At 42.3% G+C, this 20,798-nt stretch overlaps 1 long non-coding RNA gene across 3 annotated transcripts in view; it reads left to right on the plus strand.

Annotated features, from left to right (window-relative positions):
• The window catches only part of LOC106976889 (uncharacterized), a 319,186-nt gene that overhangs the window by 116,062 nt on the left and 182,326 nt on the right, over positions 1-20,798 (plus strand). The window lies entirely within an intron of this gene.

The following is a 20,798-nucleotide window of genomic DNA, read 5'->3' on the forward strand; positions in this document are numbered from 1 at the left end:
AGAGACTCACAGCGAGAAATTCATTTTGCCTTGCAGCTGGGTGCACACACACCTACAAATGTATGTAATTGAAATAAAATATTTGGTGATAGAATACTCTCTTGTAAAGCCAGGCACTATTCTCTTCTCTTCTCTTCTCTTCTCTTCTCTTCTCTTCTCTTCTCTTCTCTTCTCTTCTCTTCTCTTCTCTTCTCTTCTCTTCTCTTCTCTTCTCTTCTCTTCTCTAAAGTACTGCTGATCAAAGTCCACTACTTTGATTTCCAGACCCACTAATGGGCAGTGCTCTCAGTTTGAAAAAGGCCCAGGGATTAAGCTAGGAAATGCGTGGTGTTTGCGGCTCTCCTTTTCCCAGGTGGGCGTACTTCTTACATTACACTTCAAGTGAATTTGAAATGGAACCTTCTCTAACCTCCAGAAAACCTATGGAGGGGGCATTACCTAGGAAGGGTCATGTTGCCGGGCCTGACGAGAGGCAGCTGCAGGCTCCCAGGCTAAAAGGAGGGAGGAAGATAAGGGGACCCACAGCTCCCTCCGAGAAGGGTCCATGGGTGGTAGGGGGAGGGGCTGGAGGGGCCAAGAGCAACGTCCGGGGATGTCCCCTTCCACGAGACTCACGAGACCTCAGCAGTCTGCCATCCCTGCCATCCAGCCTCGTCCCACCAGCTCCTCTCCTGGCAACCAGCCCGCAGCCCCCTTTGCTCAAGTGTTCTGTCTCAGCTCGAGAACCCTCCTTTCTCTGTTCCTTTCCCTTCTCAGGTCAAAAGCCTGATTCATACCGATCTGTCCTATCTTCCCCTAAAACTTTCCATACCGGCCTCCCAACGCCAAACTCAACCCCCGTACCCACCCATATGCGGGGCCTCAATAGATGCTTTATCTCTACCCATGACAGCGTTTTACTTTCCCCATTGTAACATGCACTGCTCTGCATTTAATTGTTTTTCTTTTCCACTAGACTATAGACTCCTCCAAGAGTCCAGGGACCTATCTCTTTATATTATTTTATCTCTACTTCCTACTACACGCCTGCACCTTGTATCCTGTCCATAGTATTTGTTGAGGGAGTGAAGTCATGAACAGTGCTTCCTTACTTTATAAACTGCTCACTGTGAGCTGTCTGCTTCCAACTAAACTACCTCCTTCAATCATTATATAACAAAACTGTGAGGCAGAGAGGGATGGTATGATTATTTGCTGCTTACAGACTGAGAAAACGAGGTTCAGAGAGGCGAGGAGGCTTTTCTGAGGTTGCAAACCTAGCCGGTGGAGGGCAGACCTTGAGGCTTGGATTCTAACCACAGCACGGCTCACGCACACACGGCCTCCCCACCAGCCCCATTCTCATTCACGACCTTCAAAGTCTCCAACAAAAGCCTCCCTGATTTGTCCTCATTATCGAAGGTGTCTGTTAGATGTGTGAGGTGAAGTGTGGACATGGACACAAAAGCTTGGGGTTAAGACTGGGCCTCTTTTACCGATAACAGATACTATATCCTCTGAGAATCCAAGAAGACACTGAGCACTGCAGAGGGATTTCACAAGTAGAATTTCTCCTTCAAATTTGGTTAACCCTTACATCCGATTGCATAGAATTTGGAACAAGAGTTACCTGCAGACATTAAGGAGATGAAGTGTGTTTGTGTGGACACGCATCCTGCATCAGAAAAGTTCAGACACATAAAGAGATGCTTTTGTATAATTCATGTTATTTACTAGAACGATTTTACTGGCCCTCTGAACATCATTGTGCTCTCTACTATAAATATGCATTCAGACCTTTTCCAAACCACTAGTCATTTGCCCAGCGGGCCATAAAAGCAATGTATCATGTAACCATGTATTGGGATGAAATTTCAAAAGCTCTCCATTTAGGCAGCAGGCCTTAGCGGGTTTGGGGAGCTGTAACATTATCCATTTAATTATACATTTGGACACACTGGAAAAAAAACCTGTATTATTTACACAATTGCCTGTAATATTCTCTCCAAGCTGTTAGACCTGAGTCAGAAGCCATTAGAATGCTAATCAAGAGAAGAATATGAAATATATTTCCTTGGTGCAACTGCAGCAAGTTTTCTAGACACTTTTATTTCAGCCACATGTTTTTTCCCCGAGACCTTCTATCTGAAGAGGCCTCCCAAGGCCCTGGTGGGGGTACTAGACTGCTAATTTGGGAACACAACACAATCTGCCAATATTGCCTCTTTTTCTCAAAGACCATGTCTTGTACAAGACATGGGACCTTATATTTGAGGAGAGCCAAATTGTTGGAATGGGAAAGGTATGATATTCGGGGGAAAAAGTTGCTCAAGGATATGATCCTGTCTGGGATAGACATTGCATTAAATAGTCCCATTTAGATTAACTACTTGAGAGACGCAGGGAGTGCGTCTTTCTGGATCCCAGGCATTCTAGAGTATGGTAGAGCAGAGGGCAGGTATGTGGAAGGGAGCCCAAAGTCCTGTATTCCTTTACCAATATTTTCCAGCAGCTACAAAGCTCCATGAACTCTATGGGTGTTGGCCAAATACTCAGAACCTTGTCTTACAGGAATACACATTTTAAGGGGAGGCAGAAAACAAAGCAGAAAATCATGCATGTTGATAAAGGGAAGCCCAGAGGTTTTCAAATGGAGACTTGCTGGCCTAGAATGTGTTCAGGGCCGCACAGGTAAGCTTCTTTTCTCTCTTGACTGTATCCAACCCACCCCAGCAAGTTGGAGTCTTGGATTTATGCCTCAGGCTCTCGTAAGCGGTCTCCCCTTTGCTCATCTTGGGGTCTATCACTTGGCTCTGCATGTGGCTTCAGTCTTTCTTTCACTCTCAGTATTCAGCTTTGTCTTTTTTATACTTCGTCTGAATAAGATTCTTAAGCTTACAGACACTTGGTGCTGCCAGACACATGGTCTGATATCGATGAGAGCAGAGGACTCGGACAGCCTCCACATGTAGTATCTGATTTCTCTCCTCTAAACAATGATAACTTAGAATGACATCCAGCGGCCATGCATTTGCATAATAGATGATCCCTTTGGTTATTACTTTGTTGTCACTGCTTACTGCTTGATAACGTTTCAGAATACAACTGGCATTTCCCATATTCTCTTGACGCAAAACAGTTCCGCTGATGTGTACCGTTTAGATGGGTTTCTTCATCAAAGCATAGTGTCCTTGTGTGGACATCTTTGGAATAGGAAAGGAGACCTGGACCAGAGATGATGATGTCAGAAACTTCTTCCCCCTTCCGCTACCACTTGCATTGCCGTGGTGCTGACAGATACAGCAATTGCGCTTTCAGCAAAATAAATGCACTGAATTTACAAGAATGGCAAATTGGCAAATGTTGACTCCTGATGGGTTTCAGAGAGGAAATAGGATTTCTGGGGAACATACTAAACATTTTATTCAGCTTAACATTAATGAAGAGAGATTTGTCATTTCACATTACACGTGGCCCTTGAGGAAATCTGAATAGATCATGGATCTTCCTGGAAACTTCTTTGAACTTGAGTAGTTTCTTGCCAACGTTGAGCTTTACTTTTGTAGGTACTGTAGGGCTTTGAAAATCAATCGGTGAACCATTAAGTGGATCTTACCATTCTGTAACCAACATGATACAATGGAAATAATCTAAGAAATCTTCCAAGACTCTGTTTTCTCCTCTATATCCGAAGAAAAGTAATAACTGCCTTGCAAGGTGGAATGAAATGAGATGACCTCTGTGAAGCACTGAGTCGGGTTCTTGTATGTAGAAAGCATTAAATGTGTGGCCCTGTTAGAAATATGCTTGGCTCATCTAGTGGAGTGCTAGGCCCACAACATTCCATTGCCCACTACAGAAGGTGATTCTGCTGTCTAACGTACTTATTTTCTCCTAACTCTGCTCCAGACAAGACAAGGAAGGAAGGATGGGAGGAAGGAAGCCGGGAAGGAAAGAAGAAAGGGGAGGAAAGAATTAGATGACAAAAAGAACAGAGAGGGTATTTGAAAGTGTGTAAAAGGTCACGTTTCTTTGCACAGGAATCTATTCTGCCTGTCTCTGGGGCTCCCGGGCCAGGCTGGCCTGCCATGGGGATCCTAACTCTGGTGTTTATTTATGCGATCCTCACTTCAACTGGCAGCCGCTCCAGTCCAGAAATTTTATGGCAGGAAGTATAAAGTGCTGTTGGATCCGGGTGCTTTAGAGCCCTGGGTAGAATTGTTCCTTCTTAAAAAAAGAAAAAAGTAAGAGGGTGACAATCAGCTAAGGACTATTAAGCTTCATGGCCTTGCTCTTATCACATTGCATCTACTCTTACCAGTTCTTAATCACTACAATGTAATAACATCTTTAAAATTTATTGAGACAATTAGAAGCAAACAGTTCTTTTGACCCCCAGCACTTTGAAAGTCACGTGATGCTACAAGAGAAAGCGGAGCCATGAGAGTAGCAAGGTGTTTGCACATGAATGTTCATTTTAGATTCCAACGTGCCATGGGGAAAGGGGAACTGGGTTGCAGGGCCGAGCCGCTAGGATTCTGGTCTCAGCTTTTCCTTTTGTTCTTCTTAAAAAAATTTTTTTAAACACTTATTTATTTTTGAGAGACAGTGAGAGACAGAAAATGAGTAGGGGAGGAGCAGAGAGAGAGAGGAGGAGACACAGAACCTGAAGCAGGCTGCAGGCTCTGAGCTGCCAGCACAGAGCCCGACACGGAGCTCGAACGCAAGAATCACTAGATCATGACCTGAGCGGTAGTCGGACGCTTAACCGACCGAGCCACCCAGGCTCCCCTCAGCTTTTCCTTCAGATTATGCTGTGATCTTAGGGCTACATTTCAGCTTTCCTGAGCCCTGATATGCTCATATGTAAAATGGGAACGGATCGGAGTTCCCTTCTATCTCAAAATCTTTTTTGGGGGAAAGAAAAGAAAGAACCTCTTTTGGGTTTTTGAAAACACATGCTTTGCTTGAGGTCACTGCCTACACTGTTGACCTCATACTTTACAGGCCACTGCTGTGTCCGCAGCCTCAGCTAGATGGGCAGTGGCCTGTGTGACTTCTTTCCTATATTATATTCAAGTCACAGCCAATTGGACAACAAGGGTGAGTACCTGACTGAAAAGTGGTCCATAGATTGGGAGGCCGGTGACCTAGATCCTGCATGATGTGGTGCTAGCTGGAAGTCCAGGATTAGGCAAATGATAGCAGGACTGACTCACTTGGAAGCTGAACCCAAAGACTGTGAGGTCAATTCAGGATTGTATAGACAGTGTGATTCCCAGATAAGCTGTAGTCATGGCAGAGCTGGCTGGTAGTGAGGATCTAACAGAACAGGTAGGTAGAAGCCAGGAGAGATGCTATGACTGGGCTTTTATGTGAACTTTGGGACACATACATGTTTGCATACACACACACACACACACACACACACACACACGCGCGCGCACACACACAGAATTATTTTAGGACCCAATTCTAGTCTGCTTAGTGCTCACAGTTTAGGAGTAAAGGCTCTGAAGTTGTGCTACCTGAATTGAAATTCTAGCTGTGTAACGTTGGGTAAGTTATTTAACCTCTCTGGGCCTTGCTTTTCCCATAGGTAAAGTGGAACTGGAAAGGAAAGTAGCCCCATTCCTGTAGGATTGTGGATAAAGTGCTTAGCGTAATTCGTGGAACATAATAATAGCTTGATCTCAGAGCTATTATTATTGTTTTATTCATTACATATGTATTTACCCCAACAATAAATCCCTTTTCTTGAGGTAACACACCTAGCAACATCTTAACTAAAATCATCTCCCATTCTTCCAGTGTGGGATGCTTTCTTTCCTCCATGAGGCCTTCGTTGATTGCCATAGTCCCATTTTCATGTCTGCTGAATTTTGTCTGCATACAGACAGGACTTTGTAGAACAGTATCTGAGACAGCCATTCCGTCTACCATAACATGTCCTGTTAGAATTGTGGTGTTTATGATATGTCAGGTCGAGATCTTCTCTTTCCCAACAAAGAAGAAGCCCCTTGAGGGTAAGGACTATGCTTTGCATTTACTTAGTTTCCAATGTCTAACATGTTGGAACTACCAATGGAACATAATAAATTTGCATTGTTGGATAAACTTGGCCACTCTTTGGATATTCTTTGGCTGGCTCATCCAACGACTTTACAATATTTATTTGACAGTACGAGACTTAAAAGCAAACAGATTTTAAGAAGTCAAATGCATCTGGGTTCTCCTGTTACATGTACAGCTAAAACCCTGCTTGATATTGGGCAAATCACATCTTCTTTCTGAACCTTGATTCCCACATCTGCTGAGTGAAGTTGACCGGTATTTTGAGCTCTAATTTTCCTGCCAAATTGGTCTAGCGTCCATTACAGATAATGACTGATTTCCTGGAATTCATTCTTTTGCAAAACTTAAGAAGGGTGATTTGTACTTGGAGCTTTCATGTTGCCCAGGGGCAGTATAGCATGGTGGTTAAAATGAAGGCTTTAGACTCACAGACCTGGGTTTGAATTCCAGCTCTGCCTATCTACCAGCTGGTCTTCAGCAGGTCACTGAATCTCTTTGATCCTCAGGAATAAAACCTGAAGATGAGAGATGATGGTGTATATTAAGTTTCAAATTCAGATTCAGATTCAGAATTTGGGGGGTGCCTGGGTGGCTCAGTTGGTTGAGCTTCTGACTTCAGCTCAGGTCATGATCTCTTGGTTCATGAGTTCGAGCCCCACATCAGCCTTGCTGCTGACAGCGCAGAGCCCGCTTTGGATCCTCTGTCTCCCTCTCTTTGCCCCTCCCCCTGTGCTTTCTCTCAAAAATAAATAAACATTAAAAAAAAAGAATTCAGAGTTTGGTGGTCAAGGTCAGGGCTTGGACAATAACCTAGATTTACCTTTCAAACATGATGCTCATCCATATCTCAGTGGACACTGTATATTAGGAAAGATTTTTCTTTTTACCTGGTTGCATTGGTGAAGGGTAGATGTAACTACTCCTTAGAAAACACTTTGTTGAGTGTGTGGAATAGAGGATGCTGGGGGCAGAGCAATCTGGGGGGGGGGGTCTAGGCAGACAGATGGGAAAACATCACCAACAGCCTGAGTGTTTGCATTCAGCCTATACTGAATGTCATGCTTCCATTGTGTTCATCATCAAAAGCCTTGGAGATGACACTCACCGGGTTTTTCCTCTTTTTGGAGGCCAGCTTGTGTAAACAAATGGGCTATAGACCAACTCAGTGACCTTGAGCAGATGTTCTCATCTCTGTAAGCTTCTATTTCCTCATATGTGGAATGAAGATGGTAATAATTACCTGCCTTATAGGAGCTTAAGTAATATAATGCATGTGGCTCATAGTAAGTAGTCAAAATATATGCTTTTTTTATTGTCATTACCCATGTAAGATCATAGTTATGAGTGAAGAGGGATGATTAACCTACAGTAGAGGCATAAGTAGGAAGAGGGTAGGCAGGTTGGGGCCCAAATGCCTGTGAAGAGGTGTCCGCGCAGAGGTCACAGTGTGTGCACAGTTTGGAGGGATGGGTTAGCATAGTGTGTTGAGGGATCTCTATTTTATACTCTAGAGCTCAGGATGTGTGCTGAGGGCATAAGAGAAGAAGAGACAGAGAATGGGGGCCAGGATCAGCCTTTGGTTGCCAACATTTAAAAAGAATGTTTATTTATTTTGAGAGGGAGAGAGAGAGAAAGAGAGCATGCATGAATGAGCACGAGAGGTACAGAGAGAAGGATAGAGAGAGAATCCCAAGCAGGCTCTTCACGGTCAGTGCAGAGCCCGATGTGGAGCTTGAACCCACACACCATGAGATCATTACCTGAGCCAAAACCAAGAGTCACTCACTCAACCAACTGAACCACCCAGTTGCTCTGGTTGCCAAATTTTTCAAGTCACATGTGTCCCTTCTGTTTATTTTCTCGTGTAGGAAGTGTTTCCAGTATTCATGTTCTTAGGCTGCCCCTGACTTGCTGTTCAGTGTTCCATGGGTCACTTAAACTCTGAGGCACAGGCCACCCAAGGGTCACAATGTTCTGCTGCTTTATGGGGTTATTGCCCCCAGAACTACATGTTAAGCCAACTACCAAATGGTATACTAATATGTTACATTACTCATAAAGCAGATGTATGTATTTGAAATGATAGTAATGATACAAATTCCATAATAGCGAACATCTTTTGAATATTTGCTATGTGCTGTTGAAATGAACACTTTAATCTTTACAACAACTCTATGAGATAAGTCTTAACTGTTATTCCCACTTTACAGATGAGATAATTGAGCCTTGGGAGGGTTAAGAAAACTGCCTACAGTCACAAAATTCACAAATAATACAGTTGAAATTTGAATGTGGGTTAATTTGAGTGCTTGGGTTGGACATGCTAAGGAAACAACAAGATTTGGAACCTGGACATTCTGAAAAATATACAGAAAATGTCTATGAACATACAGGGAGAGGCATAATGCCATCGAGACACATCCAGCCAAACAGCCAGATATTTGTAAAATGACTGATTAGTAACTGCTAACTTGAGTAAATTCCACCTTGTATATTATTTTATTATCCTTTATCCCTTCATATCCTTCATATTGGCTTTCAAATATAACCACAGGAATAAGAATGTTATATATGGCCATTTAAGGTAGAGTCATAATTTCTGTGTTACAGAGGAGAAAATGGCACTTAAAATAGGATCTTCTCAAGGTCACATGGGTGGCCAGTGACTGACCCAGGATCTGAGCCCCGATTCCAAGCCTCTTTCCACCACAGTGTTCAGCTTCCCCCGAAAGTCGTGATCACAAAAAGCCCCATTCTCAGGGTCAAACACCTCCGTTTCTCCAATTCCCAAATTTTCGTTTGAAAGTAATACCATCTCCACTCTGCTGAAAGCTGATACCACCACTTTCCAAATGGGAGAATTAAATTCATTACTAACGCTTAAAACCCAATTCAGGTATGCTCAGCTACGAACCCAGGCGCTGAAGTGAGATACCTATAATCATCTCTTTATTGTTTGCTCATTTTATGGGGCCCTCCCCTCCCCTTCCCCTCCCTGCCTGCCATCAGGAATTCACATCGTGGAGGCTCCTTTGCGGCAGCATGGGCAAGCATCTCAATTTCCAAACATCTGGCTGGTTTCAATCAATGAGGCTCTAAACACGCCGCTCCTGGGGCTACGGTGGTAGTGGCGGGAGAGCCGGATTAGGATGCAGATCCGATCCAGTAATAAGCAATATAAGTAATAAGCCAAGAGTTCTTTTGTTCATGAAAACTTAGATTTATGCTACCAAGCCTGGGCTGGAGGGAGGAAAAAAAGGAAAACAAAGCCTTGCTCAGTCGGCTAAGGGGCTGACAAGCAAGCCTAGTAAAGTGGGGAATGTCTGCTACGTCCCCCAAACCAAAATTCTACTTAGTGACTTCAAGAGGACAGAATCAGGGCAGGAATTAGATATCCAGAGCAGGGGAAGCGTGTCTGTTCTGAGAGAGGGCATAACAGTAAGTTCTTTTATTTGAATAGTACTTTATAGTTAACAAAATGTTTTCCACACACATGGAGAGAGGGGAATGAGCAGGGAGTCTACGGCCAAACCACTGGGTTCAAATGCAGCTCTTCCCCAATTATAAGCCGAGTGAAATTGAGCAAGTCACTTCCCTGTTGGGTAATTTTCCTGGGAATGATAAATGCTGCTACTACCTTCCTGTTAGGACTTTTGTAAGGATTAAATAAGATAATGCATATAAGGCGTGTTTAGAGCATGCCTGCTACATAATAAATGCTACTTAAGTGTTTGCCATTACTGTTTTATTTGTTCTTTACACGTGGCCTGAAAAGAAAGTAGACGTTATCTCCGTTGGAAAAAACAGAAGCTCAAAGTGGTTAAGAAGTTTATTCAAGATTATCCCAGTTAATAAGATACAGAGCTAGGGCCCAAACCCGGTTTCCATGCTTTTCTTCAGTCTCTCATCCTTCCATTTATTTATTCCTTCATTCATTGTGAATGTGCCAGCCACTCTGTTAGGAACCCGGAGATGAAATTTGACACAGATGTTTCCTGAAGGACCTCAGAGGCTAATGATTACTGCAAAACACCTGATATTAAGGCATTGCTCGGGGAAACCTATAAGTGAGTTTGGGGGGAATTTTCAATTACTAGTAAGCTTTCCTAGATGTTACTAAGCCAAGCATTCTCAAACTTGTTCAAGTCTTGGAATAAATATCAGTCAGCCCTCCCGCTGCGGGTTAAGTGAGATGATAAAGCACGTCCCAATCTTACTTGAGCATTGTGTCCTTTTTTCCTTTTTAATGTTTTTATTTGTTTCTGAGACAGAGAGAGACAGAGCATGAGCAGGGGAGGGGCAGAGAGAGGGGGAGACACAGAATCCGAAGCAGGCTCCAGGCTCCGAGCTGTCAGCACAGAGCCCGACGCGGGGCTCGAACTCAGCCGCCGTGAGATCATGACCTGAGCTGAAGTCGGACGCTTAACTGACTGAGCCACCCAGGCGCCCCGCATCCTTTTTCCTGAGAATACCAATAACATCCTACAGATAGCCTGCAAGACACCGCCGTGGGAAATAACCTTGTCTTTTGGGATTTTTAAAAAATTGGCTTTACATTTTTCCTGCTAGCTGTGCCTGAGGAAGGGAAGTCGGCAGTGATTGACGTAGCGGGCCTGTAGCTGTATCCTGCCCAGTCGTGGGTAAAGGCGACTGGATGTTTGTCAGTGTTCAGGGTCTGTGAGCTGTATACTAAAACCAGCCATCTGATGAATTTTTAAAAAGTTATTAAATGCCTCTTACATGCTAAATATTGTTCTAGGCTCTGCGGAAACCAGTGAGTAAGCCAGACAAGGCCTGTCCTCTCACAGAACTTCTATTTTAGTGGAGTGACAGATAATTAAAAAAATAAACACAATAATCTAAAATAGTAATATATGCTATAAAGGCTGGAAAAGAATGCTATTACTGCTACTGCTAAAATGTTAATAGTGATAATTATAGCCAACAAGAGAGAGATAACTATAGAATAAGCAGGAGTTCATTCTTCATTCACTTATCACAAGTCTTTTGTCAGCTGTTAATAGGAGAACCTATTAACAGCTCTTAGACTAGTTTTATGTAGGCTATGCTTTGGAAAACATTGGTATTCATTTCAAGCAAACAGTCCTCAAGTATGGCTTTCAGCATGCCTGCCCGTAACATTTACAGGGCCCAGGACAAGAGTACAAATAGAGGCCCACATACCAGGTGTCTAAATATTTAAATGTTACAACCCAAGTTAATGAACTTTTAAATCTATCTTCCTACCTTGACAAATACAATGTCATAACAATCTGGAAGGCCAGGTTTGGATTTGGAACACTTAGCATCTTGGATTTTTGCTCTGGAAGGTGGTAGCCTGGGGAGAATTAGCTCCTGAGAACCACCCTGTTTCCTGTTTCATCCCCACAAACAGTAAGCAGCTTTGCACAAAAGATGTGGGCCCTGGCCACGAACAGCCGTCCCTTGAACGTCACTTGGCATGGGTCTCAGGAAGTATTGTTCCAGAAATTGCAGAGTTCTGGGGGTCCAGCAAACAAAGAAACATATAGTACAGATATAATGATTCTGTTATTTTCAAAGTCACTTCCAACTCTAACATTGCAGGCTTAGGTTTCAGTACTGGAATTGGATATCTGAAACCTGTAAAATATTGATATTGGGTACAATGTATTGATATCCATGTACAAGATGTTTTGTCTGGAAAGAAGCATGTCTTGGTGGAACTTCCAGATAATGGCATAGGAAACACAAAGAATTGCGAAATATATAGACATGTCTTGGCAGTAATAATATTAATTGATCACATAAGGTTCTCAAATCCAAACAGATGTCAAAACTTCAGAGCAGGTAAGAGTAACCAAGTTCAGAATTACAGGCAAAACATTTCCCTTCCTGGGACTTCAGTTTCCCCTGTGAAAATTGGAAGTTTTCGATTCTAAATTCCTTTCTAGCACATTCTTCTATGATTTTATGATGTGATCTGCAAGAGATTTTCTCTTGAATAGAAAGCAGGGATATTTATTAAGGGGAAGGGTCTGCACAATGAGATGTTTACCAAGAGCAATAATTATATATTATGTTCCAGTTCTTTACAGCTTATGTAAAAGGTTTTTAAATGCATTATCTCATTGAATTTTCATTCCCAGTCTGCAATGCTGGTATTTTTTTTTTTTTCTTCATTTGCCACTGAAGAAAACGATAAGTGAATTACCCACAATCTCTCAGCCTCTGAGTGGCAGAGCTAGGTCTCAAATGCATATTATGGCCTTTAATTTTAAAGTGGGTGTGCAGGTTTTAAACCACTGCATTCGGGAAAAATGGTCTTGCAGGTGTGAAATCCATTCTTTCTGAAGGAAGAGAGGGATAAAACCCAGCAAGCATAGACACGTCTCCTATGACTCATTAGTCAACTTAAAGAGAACCTTTACTGCAGACAGGAAAGCATTATTGCTGCTGCTTACCAGCCTGACACACATGATGCTCGTGCCCTCGCTGCGGCATTGTCTCGTTTTGCCCTAGACATCTAGGCTCTGGAATAATGCAGCCAGTGGGACACTTTGCCAGCACATATATTGTAAAATGCTTAGAAGCTGAGAGCGTGTCTCTGAGTTGCGCCTCTGTTTCCATCCCTTAAACAGATTGTGTGCGCAGCCTGGCCCGTTGCCCGTGGCATTCTACCTGCCGCAACGGGAAAGGCAGAGTCTAAAAGGGGAAGAAAGGGAAGCTCCATTGTACAGAACACTGTCCCGCGTGCATGCTCTGAGAGATTCACGTCAGGCAGAGAACACAAAATACTCCAACAAATTAGCGTCGATGGTGAGTGGTGAAAATGGAAGAGGGGGACATATTGCAGGAAGCACTAAATGCACAAAGCATTACAAAGGAAGCGGACCGGATTTGCACATTCACTGGGAAGGAGTCAAATGAAAGACAGTAAATCGGAACAGGAGGAGGGAAGACTGCTAAGTTAATCAAACGGAAACACACATTTTTAGGGAGAAAATCTTGTTTGTGTTCATCCACAAATGATGGCTGACAGGGACATACCTGTGTCCCCACCACACTGCTTCTTGGCAGTCAGTGCACGTGGATCTATCTTTTTCTGCTCCTTCCCTTAGTATCTGTATGACCGTAGGTCACTTAATTAAACTTTTAGGCCTTACTTTGTTTGTAAAAATGGGGATGATTAGGTTTCTTTGTGATTATCGTGTCCTGCATTAAATGCAAACTGGCTTAGGTGAGTGTTTGGAACGTAGTAGGTGTTTAACTGCATCACAGTAGCTGCCATAATCAGAATCACCATCATTAATTTATATTTCCATAATTTTTTTAAGTTCATTTATTTTGAGAGAGAAAAAGAGAGAGTGTGTGCACACATAGGGGGGAGGGGCAGAAGACGGAGAGAGAGAGAGAGAGACAGAGACAGAGAGAGAGACAGAGAGAGAGAGAGAGAGAGAGAGAGGGAGAGAACTCCAAGCAGGCTCCACACTGTCAGCACAGAGCCTGACATAGGGCTTGATCTCATGAACCATGAGATCATGACCTGAGCTGAAATCAAGAGTCAAACAGCTAACCGACTGAGCCACCCAGGTGCCCCTATATTTCCATCCTTAATAAGTAACACAGCATCTTCAGTGGATGTTGAATGCACTTGTTACATTTTTTAAGATCAGATTTAGTGGGGAAGAATTTTCATACGATACAACACACTCACTGCAAGTATAAACTTCAATTATTTAAAAATATTTTTTTAATGTTTATTTATTTTTGAGAGAGACAGACAGAGACAGAGCGTGAGCAGGGGAGGGGCAGAGAGAGAGAGGGAGAAAGAGGGAGGAAGACACAGAATCTGAAGCAGGTTTCAGTCTCTGAGCTGTCAGCACAGAGCTGGATGTGGGGCTTGAACCCACGAACCATGAGATCATATCCTGAACTGAAACCAGGTGCCCCTAAACTTCAATTACTTTTGATAAATATATACACTCCCATAATCACCACTACGATGAAAATAGAGGATTTCTTATATCCTGAAGTGTTCTCTGAATGTCCCTTGCCAGTCACTACCCCTCAACTCGCGGTTACTCATCTGATTTCTGTCACTGTAGTGTATTGTACCTTTGTTATTTCCTTTTTTTTTAAAAAAAGAAAACTTATTTCAGGTTTAATTTATACTTTTTTATCTAGCTCTTTCGTGTGTACATTTAGATAGGTGACTTTAGTGCTTTCTTCCAATACTACCGTTTAAAGCTAATGTTTTTTCCCTTGAAGCACTACTTTAGATGCATCTCAAAAATTTGATATGTTTTAATTTTCATCTAGTTTAAAATATCTTATAATTTACCTTTTTCTTTATTCTTCAATCTGTGGTTGTTGTTGTTTGTTTGTTTTGTTTTAGTAATGCACTGTTTATTTCCCAAACACATGGGAATTTTTTTTAAGTTTTATTTTAACTCCAGTTAACATACAGGGTGATATTAGTTTCAGGTGTACAATATATTAATTCAACAATTCCATACGTCACCCAGTGCTCATCAGGACAAGTGCACTATCTAGTCCCCATCACCTATTTGTTCCATTACCTCCCCCGCTCCCACCTCCCCTCTGGTAACCATCACTTTGTTTTCTATAGTTGCTAGAGTCTGTTTCCTGGTTCATGGCTTTTTTTTTCTTTTTTTCTGCCTTCGTTTGTTTTGTTTCTCTTTTTTTGATGTTTACTTATTTTAAGAGAAAGAGCCAGCACGAGTGGGGGAGGGGCAGAGAGAGAGGGAGAGAGAGAGAATCCCAAGCAGACCCCACACTCAGTGCAGAGCCTGATACAGGGTTTGATGGATTATAACCTGAGCCCGAATCAAGAGCCAGGCACGCAACTGACCGAGCCACCCAGGTGCCCCTCATTTGTTTTGTTTCTTAAATTCTACGTATGAGTGAAATCATGTGGTAGTTATCTTTCTCTGGCTGACTTATTTCACTTAGCATAATGCCCTCTAGATGAATCCATGTTGTTGCAAATGACAAGATTTCATTCTTTTTTATGGCTGAGTAATAATCCATTGTGTATATCTGCTACGTCTTCCTTATCCATTCGTCGTTTATCCATGGACACTTGGGCTGTTTCCATAGTCTGGCTATTGTTGATAATGCTGCTGTAAATATCGGAGTGCATGTATCTCCTCAGGCAAGGAAAACAAAAGCAAATATTAACTATTGGGACTTCCTCAAAATAAAAAACTTACGTACAGTGAAAGAAACAATCAACAAAACTGAAAGGCAACCTACAGAATGGGAGAAGATATTTGCAAATGACATATCTGATAAGGGGTAGTGTCCAAAAAATCTAAAGAGTTTATAGAACTCAACATCCCCCAAATGATTAATCCAAATAAAAATTGGAATTTTCAATATATCTTTTTGATAATAATTTCTGTTTTAATTCTCTTGCCATCCTGGCCTGTTTGAACTGTAGCATCCATCTTTTCAACCCAGTAGGAGTGTCATGTTCTCTCTGGGTGCTCTTTCTTATACTGCATTCCGGAAAGTACAACCGACTAAAAATTGGGAGCCCAATTGTTGGGCTCAGATATTTTGTTTCCCTCCTCATGGGGATCACATGGGGATCTCTGCTAATTGGAATAAGCTGCTTATTGCTTGTCAAATGGGAAGAATTGTCTGAGGGGTCAAGGGAGCTTAAAAAAATCTTTGGCACAATGTACATGACCCAGTCCAGTGCTTAGCACATAGTACAGCTTCCATGGATCCTTGACAGATTGAACCTGAATAAGAAAATATCATTTAGAACCTATATATGGTGTCTGACTCCCTTATCTTTGAGGTCAAGAAAACCCAGTTGTCCAAGTTCATCAGAGAGTAGTAGGATCAGGACTACAGAACAGGTGTCTTGATCTCTCTACCTTAATGGACACACTAATGAAGGAAAGCTCTTTTTCTTGGATGTCAGGAGGGGATTAGGCACTCCATCATCTACATTCATAAAGTTAAATGTGTGATCTGGAAAAGTCTTAGTAATGAGGGTTTTTAAAATTATTTTAATGTTTATTTATTTTTGAGAGAGAGAGAAAGAGTGTGAGTGGTAAAGGAACAGAGAGAGAGAGGGAGACACAGAATCTGAAGGAGGCTCCAGGCTCCAAGCTGTCAGCACAGAGCCTGTCTCAGGGCTCGAGCTCACGAATGGTGAGATCATGACCTGAACTCAAGTCAGCCACTTAACCAACCGAACCACCCAGGCACCCCTAGTTGTGAGGTTTCTGAAAGGAGCATCTGCTCCTAACTGAATGTCAGTGGTAATGCAGAGGGGAATGAATAAGCTGCCAGGTCCCAGAGACCTGAGCTTAGTTAACTTTTCATTTCAAGCCTCTGTTTGGGCCCACAGTGTTTAGGAATAAAATGTAGGTCTTAGAGTAAAGCACCCCAAGATCCACATCTCATGTACTAAGTATTCAACCACGACTTAACAGCTTCTTTTCTCTAAGCTCTGGTTGCCTTCTGCATGATAAGGAACATACTCATCTCTGAAGGTTTTGATATAAATACAGCACTTAAGAAAATTCCATATAAAATGGCAACAGCCCCACTAGTTCGCCCCCAAACAAAAGATGGGCCCAGGATTATGTTTAGATGGGTAGACAGTTTAGTACAATGTTAAAATTTAGGAGTCAGGCGGATGTGGGTTTGAATCCTCATTCTGCCACGTGCAGTGTTGTGACATGGAGAAGTTGCTTAAACTCTGAATAGAAGTCAGAATTGACTGGATTGTGCCCGGTAGTGGACATGCTGATGCATTTCCCAGATCCCTTTTTAGGACTGAAGAGCTTATTTTTCCAGCTGCTGGGAGTGGTCACGGCTGATGGCCCTCAGCTGTCAGTCCTCTCCAGGATTTGCCCTTGGCTGGAAGTCACCTCACCCAACATCACAACTTCCTCCTGGGGGCAGCTTTCATTCACTGACTAACTGGTTTGAAGGCATAAAGCTGTGGGCCCCCCCCCCCCCCCCCCGCCCCGTCTCCCATTTTGGACAACTGTAAGAGATCATTACAACTTCAGAACTTCTGGTGAGTCAGCTGCACCCTCGTGGTGGCTGGATCGTAGCCCGTCGGCTCTCACTGCCCGGTTCTGATTCTTCCCCTTGTCCCACAGGTTTATTTGGAGAGCATTCCCCAACTAGTGTCCTGCACGCCAACCTCGTTCTCAGACGCTTTCCAAGAAAGCAGACCTGTAAATGACCCCCAGATCGGAGCAGCTAAACGGAAGTATTCATCTACGTAGTTCACCAGAGGGTTTTCCTCCACATGGTCACTTGGTGATTTAGGCTGATGAGGTTCTGTCTTTGTCCCGTGGCATCTGGAATAAACGGACTCCAGTTATAAGTCTCTCTGGAGCTGGAGGAGCTTCTGTGAACTGGCCTGAAGGGACCGTGATCCTTCCACACAGACCCAGGGCAGGTTGGGAACAAATAGAGTCCACAGGCACGTCAGTGGTCAGCTTGAGATAGACTCTTCTAGGGTGACAGAGGTCATAAATCGGTAGGAGCAGAGGGCCAGGGAAGTGTTTTTCTTTTAATTTGTAAAATTTTTGTTTTTTGCCACATTGAGCCATTCTTCTAACATTTTTAGGGGTTTTGCCGTATTTTCATGTCCCCCTAAATAGTTATTATTTAAAGAAATATCCTTATATTTATAAGAGTACTGTGAAAAGAAGACCAGAATTATTCTGTGAAGGTATGACTTAAAAAAAATACATACCTAATATCAATAAAGTCAGTATGTTTGAACTAGAAGATATTCCCTGCTAGAAGAGTCTGAGCGTTAAGCACACTGTTAAAAAATGATGAGCGGGGTGTCTGGGTGGCTCAGTTGGTCAAGTGTCCGACTCTTGATTTCAGTTCGGGTCATGATCTCATGGTCCTGAGATCCAGCCCTGTGTCAGGTTGGGTGTGGAGCCTGCTTAAGATTCTCTTTCCCTCTCTCTACCCCTCCTGCATGCAAGTGCATACTCTCTCTCTCTCTCTCTCTCTCTCTCTCTCTCTCTCTCCAAAAAAAAAAAAAAAAAAAGTTGATTAGCAAATAACAGAGAGGTAAGATAGCACTAGTTCCCAACTCAGACTTTCTTAGCAACTGGGAGAACTGAGGGGGGAATGATGTTACTGCTGTTATTCAAGGTATTCTCATGTGGTCCTGGCATTCTTGTACACCCCTAACATTAGCAATCCCAAATTTTGAGCAATGCAAAACCAAGGATCTGAACCAATGTCCACACATGACATCTTTTTTTGAGAAGTATAGAGTCTTCTTTTTTCCCAGTTTTATAGCTATGTAATTGAAATATAACATTATGTAAGTTTATGATATACAGTGTGATGATCTGATACACATTTATATTACAAAATAATTGCTGCAATAAATAAAGTTAGTTAACATGTCAATCACCTCACCTAATTACCTTTGTTTTTATGTGTGTGTGGTGACAGTATTGAAGACTCTCTGACCAAAATCTGTAAAGACCAAACTCAACAGCCGAAAAAACAAATAATCCAGTGAAGAAACGGACAGAAGACATGAATAATCACTTTTCCAAAGAAGACATCCAGATGGCCAACAGACACATGAAAAGATGCTCAACATCACTCATCATCAGGAAAATACAAATCAAAACCACATTGAGATACCACCTCACATCAGTCAGAGTGACTAAAATTAACAACTCAGGAAAAAACAGATGCTGGCAAGGATGTGGAGAAACGGGAAGCCTCTTGCACTGTTGGTGGGAATGCAAACTGGTGCAGCTGCTCTGGAAAACAGTGTGGAGGTTCCTCAAAAAATTAAAAATAGAATTACCCTATGACCCAGAAATTACACTACTAGGAATTTATCCAAAGGATACAGGAGTACTGAGGCACTCCTTTGAGGCACCAAGGGGCACATGCACCCCAGTGTTTATAGCAGTGCTATCAACAATAGATAAATTATGGAAAGAGCCCAAATGTCCATCAATTGATGGGTGGATAAAGTGTGTGTGTGTTTATGTGTGTATATATATATATATATATATATATATATATATATATGTGTGTATATATATATACACACACACATGTATGTGTATATGTATATATATACATGTATGTGTATATATGTGTATATATATGTATATATATACATGTATGTGTATATACATTCTTATATATACATATATATATTCTTATTTATACATATATATACGCTTATATATATACTTATATATATACACACATACTTATACACTTATACACACACACACACACACATATATATATATACTTATTTGTATATACACATATACGCACAATGGAATACTATTTGGTGATGAAAAAGTATGAAATCTTGCCATTTACACAACATGGATGGGACTGGAGGGTATTATGCTAACCGAATAAATCAGAGCAAGATATCATACAATTTCACTCATGTGGAATTTGAGAAATTTAACAGATGATCATAGGGGAAGGGCAGAAAAAATAAGACAAAACACAGGGAGGGAGGCAAACCATAAGAGACTCTTAAATACAGAGAACAAACTGAGGGTTGATGGGGGTGGGGTAAATGGGGGATGAGCATTAAGCAGGGCACTTGTTGAGATGAGCACTGGGTGTTACATGTAAGTGATGAATCACTGGAATCTATTCCTGAAGCCAAGACTACACTGCGTGTTAGCTAAATTGAGAATAAAAGAAAAGACTCTCAGCAACTTTCAAATATATAATTAAGTATTGTTAAGTATAGCCACCACGCTATGCATTAGATCCCCAGAACTTATTCGTGTTACAGCTGAAAGTCTGTGTGCTCTGTGGCCAACGTCTCCCCATTTCCCCCATCGCCCACCCCTGGCAACCACCATTTTACTCTCTGTTCTATGAGTTCAGCTTTTTCACATTCCACATGTAAGTGAGATCATGCAGTATTTGTCTTTCTCTCTTATTTCATTTAGCATAATGCCCTCCACGTTCATCCGTGTGCAGCAAATGGCAGGAGTTCCTTCTTATGCCTGCATACTTTCCAGTGTGTGCGTGCGCGCGTGTGTGTGTGCCATGTTTTTTTATCCGTTCATTTGTTGATGGATACTTCGGTTGTTTCCCTGTTTCCATGACTTGGTTATTGTGAATAATACTGCAGCGAACACGGGAGGGCATCCAGCAATCCCACTTCTGGCCATACATCTAAAGGGAATGAAATCATGATCTTGAAGAGGTATCTGCACCTCCATGCTCAATGCGGCATTATTCACATCTATTACAGTGTGAACTTTGCCAGAAAAGTGGTGCTTCATAGGGGTGAGCAGACAGAAGCAATAGATTCTAATGAACTTGGATCTGAGGCCACAGAATCTTGTTAACATCATCAGCACCTACTTCACCCAGAGCAAACTCTTGAAGCTTGCTGGAAACTGCACAGAATGTATCTGCTCTCTGAGCACTTCCTGTTTGTTGTCTTTTTCCTATGCTGGGTCTGCTCTCATTTTGCCCCATTTCTTTATTATCTTGTTAATTTCTCCCTCCCTCATTCCAGGTCAGCATCTCAATTTGCCCTGTTGTGCTTTGCATTGGCATAGGAATCTGGGTCCCATCCTCTGCTTGGGGCTAGCACTGAGCAGCGTCTCCTTCAAATATGCATGCAGGAATGTGTCCTGAAACTCTTTGGAAAGATAAAAAAGAAACTTCCCGAAGTCAGTGGGCTTTGTACAGCTTTGTACAGTTTTGAGAGCTCATACATGTGT

Source organism: Acinonyx jubatus, chromosome F2 (assembly GCF_027475565.1).
Source record: "Acinonyx jubatus isolate Ajub_Pintada_27869175 chromosome F2, VMU_Ajub_asm_v1.0, whole genome shotgun sequence".
Classification (NCBI taxonomy): Eukaryota; Metazoa; Chordata; class Mammalia; order Carnivora; family Felidae; genus Acinonyx; species Acinonyx jubatus.